The sequence below is a fragment of the Euprymna scolopes genome, chromosome 19 (assembly GCF_053919585.1).
Source record: "Euprymna scolopes isolate OS-2025 chromosome 19, ASM5391958v1, whole genome shotgun sequence".
Classification (NCBI taxonomy): domain Eukaryota; kingdom Metazoa; phylum Mollusca; class Cephalopoda; order Sepiida; family Sepiolidae; genus Euprymna; species Euprymna scolopes.
In genome coordinates this window covers 47,129,158-47,135,157 of record NC_136500.1, presented here as the reverse complement: position 1 = coordinate 47,135,157, position 6,000 = coordinate 47,129,158, and positions in this window count along the sequence as shown.

Here is a 6,000-nt window from a genome sequence, read left to right as displayed (position 1 = left end):
TGTCTGGCAGACGTAGTTGAAAGCATACCACATGACAAAGACGTGCACTTTTTAACCAATCAATGCTCAAAGAAGGACTTAATTTTCAAACCATTTTCTTGACTCGCCTGGGAGCCTATGGAAAAATATACAAACGATGAGCAAACTCTTCTCACTCACTCACTCACTCACTCTTTGCACTTTTCTTTTTTCACTTTCTCTTGCTTGTCAACGTCTTCGTTGCTACTTCCTCACCAACATGACGAAACCCACCAATTTGCACATACGCACGCACATACAAAGAGAATAATGCAGACATTCAGCCATGCACACAAACATGTACTTTCTACCTCTCTTTTCTCTTACCAACGTCGTCGTTGCTACTTGTTCTCGCCAGCATGACAAAATACACCTATTCACACACACACACACACACACACACACACACACACACACACACACACACACGCACACGCACACGCACACACTCACTCACACACACACACACACATAGAATAATGCAGATATTCAGCTGTGCACAAAGACATTTACTTTCCTCTTTCTTTCTCATATCACACAAAAAAGTAAGCCTGTTTTCTCACTAAGAAAACAAAGGACATTCTCTGCTTTTTTTCTATCAATACAACGAACAGTCTAAATAACTTTCACATTTATAAGAACTGTTTACCAAGACACACTTTTTGGACACTGAAAAATGATTCGTTTTTACTTGTTACTTTTGTGTAAATAAATAACGTTTATTTCACATGTTTTATTTTTTTTATTATTTATTTATTTGTGGCGGAAAGGGGACCTAATCAGACCTGAGTACCACTACAGGTGTAAAAAGCAAAACATATACATGAGGGTGTAAAAAGCAGAAAAGTGAACAGAGGATGCAAAAAGTAAAAATAGATATGGATGTACAAAACAAATAGATATATATAAGTAAAAAACATAAAAAAATGTACATAGGAATCTAAAAAGCAAAATAATTTATATATACATAGGATGCAAAAAACTAAAATATACAGGAGAGTGTGAAAAGCAAAAGTATCCACGAGAATGTATATGACATGTAAAAAGCGAAAATATACGAGAGGATGTAAAAAACAAAAATATACGAGAGGATGTAAAAAACAAAAATATACATGAGGGTGTAAAAAACAAAAATGTACATGAGGGTGTCAAAAGCAAAAATATACATGCGGGTCTAAAAAGCAAAAAATATACACGAGAATGAAAAAAACAAAAATATACATGGGAGTCTAAATAGTGAAAAATATACATAGAAGTGTAAAAAACAAAATATGTACGTAGGAATCTAAAAAGCAAAACAATATATATATGCATGGATGCAAAAAGACAAAGTATATGGGAGGGTGTAAAAGGCAAAAATATACATGAGGATGTAAAAGACAAAAGTATGTATCTTGTGTGTAGAAAGCAAAAATATACATGAGTGTGTAAAAAAATGTATATGGTATGTAAAAAGCTAAAATGTAGATGGGGTGTTAAGGTAATATTATTTACAAATAAACAGACACATAAAACATAATAATCAACATATTTGGGCAAAATACTGACATCAGATTCAACTTAAATAAAACGGACCAAAATGTTAGATATGGAATAAAAAGCGTCCAAAAAAAAAAAAAAAAAAGAAAAAGAAAATTAAATAAATAAATAAACAAAAAAGGTATTTAGCATTAATAAAATAAAATACATTTATATCAAACAAAATTATAAGTTAATTATTTTATCTACAAAGCAACAGACTTTATGTTGAAAATTGGAATCTCGGTATTTACAATGAAGTGACAGAATAAAAAATTGTAAATCTTGCATTCAACCATTATCAAATTATTAAATACTTATAGAAAGTTTTAGCTCTATACTCTTTTGACAGTATCAGAGCTATAGACTGAACAGGAAAGACAGTGAACTCTTTCTTTTGAGATATGTCTCCAAGAAAGAATAGATCATTTTCTTTAAAAAGAGTATAGAACTAATGTAACCGAGCGTGGACGAATATATCGCAGCAGCCGCAACAAATGACCAAGCTGGGTATGAGGTGACATCACAGCTAGGTAGGACAGAAAGAGACAGGGAAAGACGTGTCCTGGACATGGTAAAATAAAGACAGAGTAACACATGTTCGACATGGCAGAATCTTGGAAAACGAGAAAACTTTTGAACAAGAGACAAGACGTTATTCTGGAAGTACTTGTAAATAAATGTCTGTTATTTCCACTGAAAAAAATGGAAGTCGAATTTTTTCTTGTCTTTTTTTCTTGCGACTGTCTGCATACAATATATGGGTCCCATGTGTTGACATGTAACGGCTATGTTATACTAAGACTTTCTATTTCACCAGTTCTTATTAGATCACCAAAATTAAGCAACATTAAGCTTAGCCAAAACCAGATGGCTGACCATATATGTGGGAGGATGTCAACGCCTCTCTGCAATAATTGCAAAAACCTCTGTCATCGCCTCTGATGGAGATATAGAAGTGACTGGAAATCGCTTGTGAATTTCATATTCCTATTAAACTTCCTCCTTCAGAGGAAACTGGTTCAACCAGCCTAGGATGAGTGCCACTTCAATAAGGATTGACGTCTTACTATGTTTTGTTCAGTCATTTAATAGCAAATTAATTAAGCTTCCCATTTGACATATCTCAAAAGAAAGAGTTCAATTGGTCATTATATTCTTCCACTTGGGGAAACTGATCCCTTTGCTTGATCACTCGGTTGTTGGAGGTTTCTACAATTCTATCTTTGTGTCTATATTTATTATATTGTTATTCTTGCTAAAACGATCTCTTCTCTACCCTTTTCATTTTATAATCAAAGAAATGTTTTTATAGTATGGTCATGAATTTAGCAGGAAGTTGCTTGGCTTCTGGCATTCCAAAATTGTGACTTGTAGAAAACCAAAAAACAAATGTTTCATTTTACCCAATTTCGTTGCTGGAATCTTTCTTCAAAGACTTTATTAGGTCATCAGAGGCAGAAGTGCATGAATTTGGCTGCAAGTAGTGTATTTTGGTGATAGTAATGTCATTGAAAAGTGCCAATGAAAGCACTAATACAATATACATATAGTTAAATTGACGAATCAAAAATATGGGTAAAAACATGAATGTTATGAATGGATCACCAATTAGCAAATACTTACTCAACAACGGAAATTTTGAAATGAAAGCAAGAAAACACGAATTTCGTGGCTCAGTTCACTAAGGAAGGATGTTAAAACTAAAAATTTTTGTATTTAAGAACACAAAAAGTTTATTTAGTACCGACTGGATAGAGAAATTTAACTTGTGGGATATGTAAAAACAAATTTTTATAGAAATTGCTCCAGATAAGGCATGAAGCCACTTGATGTAAGGAGCTGAAAAAAATACTATTTAAAGTTAAAAAACTTGCCAACGATGATGGAATATTCTGATTTGGAAAAAAGTTAAAAGATCACATCCAGTGAGTGTTTCAGAGAAAAAAGAAATGTACTCCCTATCTCTTCACCAACTCAACTAACTAAAAAGAACTGAAGTTTTTTTTGAAAACGGTGTAAAGTCAATGGGCTTCACTGACCCTCTATGTAAAACAAATAAAGTCCAAAGAGACCGAATGTATGCAGATTTTTCGCCAGGGCTTAATGCTACACTATCCTTTAGCAAGACTAAAAAAAAAAAGATAACGAAACTAAACAGAAGAAAATGTCCAAACACAAGGAACATATTCATAAAGTTTTCTAAGGACTTCAGCGATACAATTTTAAATTGAAAGAATCAAAATTTATTTTCTTTATACAGAAGATTAAATTCTTGGGCCATATTATCGACAAAGATTGCCGAAGGCAAGACCAGAAATGGGCTACTGCAATTAAGGACATGCCAGCCAGCCAGAACATCTCTTCCTTACAAAGTTTCTTACAACTGATAAACCACGACCAGGTATTCATACCTAACATGCACGACTTACTTTAAACAAACACTTGCAAAAAATAAATAAATAAATAAATAAATAAAATAAAACTAAGTGTGGACATCTGCATACTGAGAAAAAAAAAAAATCAGGCTTGTTTCTTGCTCATTTGCAAAGATTTATAATGAAATTACTTAAGAAAAAAAAAGAATGACGAAACTTAAATATTTTACTAAACTTAAAAGTTCTAAAAAATTAAAACTTTGAAAAAATTGGAAAAGATCTTGGTTGGGTATTTTATTTTGGTTAACCAAAATAATATATATATATATATATATATATATATATATATATATATATATATATATTAGTATTGAGCACTTTGGAAAAAATATTGATTTTAAGTTCATTTTAGTAATACATTTGAATTTAGTTATTTAAGTTTATATATATATATATATATATATATATATATATATATATATATATATATATATATATATATATATGAAATAAAATGGAGGTGGAAGGACCTGGATACTCAACGTTTCGCCCGATTTATGCGGGCTTCTTCAAGAGGAATGACCATCCCTCTTGAAGAAGCCCGCATAAATCGGGCGAAACGTTGAGTATCCAGGTCCTTCCACCTCCATTTTATTTCATATCGTCGGATTTAATCCAGCTCAACAATCATATATATATATATATATATATATATATATATATATATATATATACATGTTTTGTTGACAAGCAAGGATAATTCCTGTTTGTTTCTCGTGCGAGAATTTTGGCCCATTTGGCGGGCCCATGTTCGAACGTTCTGTTAGAGTGTAGAAATAAATTTGCCATAGTCACAAACGTTTTCGACTTCCATGAGTGATGAATTAAAAAATTGAATTTATTGAAAAAGTTGATTAAAATCGTTAAAAGCACTTAAGCATGCCCTGCCTCTCATATTGAACCTGATTGATGGTCGGTTTGTTTATGCGAATGAGTAAGACTTCAATGATTGGGAGGAGCAAGTTACAATGTGAGACGGCTAAAATGGCAGCGTTTTTTATTAATATGTTTTACATTTATTTTTGGTAGTGTCATGTGTTACTAGGTGTTGGTGGATGGAGCTGTTGGAGGAGAACAGGTGACATGTAAGCTGATAAGATATACAGGTTAGTCATGTGTATCTGCCTAAATATACTTATATATTGGACTATTTCACTTGCATTTTTATATCTAACCAATCAATATTTTCTTTGAATTTGACCACATTTTCAACTTTTATTCATCGAGCCTGAACTCCCTTTGGGATATCCTTTCTGCATTGTTATCAACTTTTATACAAATATGACTTCTCTAATATTTAGTGAATTTCAATTTGTGTGCTAAACAGCAAAATTCATAACCTGCTTATGAATATCATTTTGCTAACTACTTTCCTCTGAGGATAAGAGCCATTCTTTGAAACTTTATGGAATAAGGAAAATATTTAAGTTTTCAACTTGTATTCATTGTTGAATAATAAATTTTTGTAAATACTAATTCACAGAGCTTAAATTGATTTTCTCTCTCTCTCTCTCTCTCTCTCTCTCTCTCTCTCTCTCTCTCTCTCTCTCTCTCTCTCTCTCTCTCTCTCTCTCTCCCCATAATCATCTTAGGAAAAAGAAATATATTTGGTTTAACCCCCACTTCAGCTCAAATGTCAAAACAAGTATACCAAAATAATTTTTTAAGATCATAGAAAATTCTTTTAAGCACCCACATAGATACAGTACCATATTTAATAAAATTCAATTAAAATTTTCTACTCTACAATTCCCAATTTAGCACAGACGATAATAGCTTCAAACAACAAAAAATAAAATTAGCCCAGATCACCCCTTTTCTCATAATACCAAAAGCTAACTGCAATTGTTACAATAAGCAAACCTCTTCACTCAAAAGCGATTGCATCCATAGGGATGTCATATATATTTTTGTACTATTACTGCATTACCACCAGACACCCCTACAATAGTTAGAAATAATCCTTCCATAACAGAAATCCCTCATCCATCAACTACTGAAACTGAGTGAACCGTCCGTTTCACCC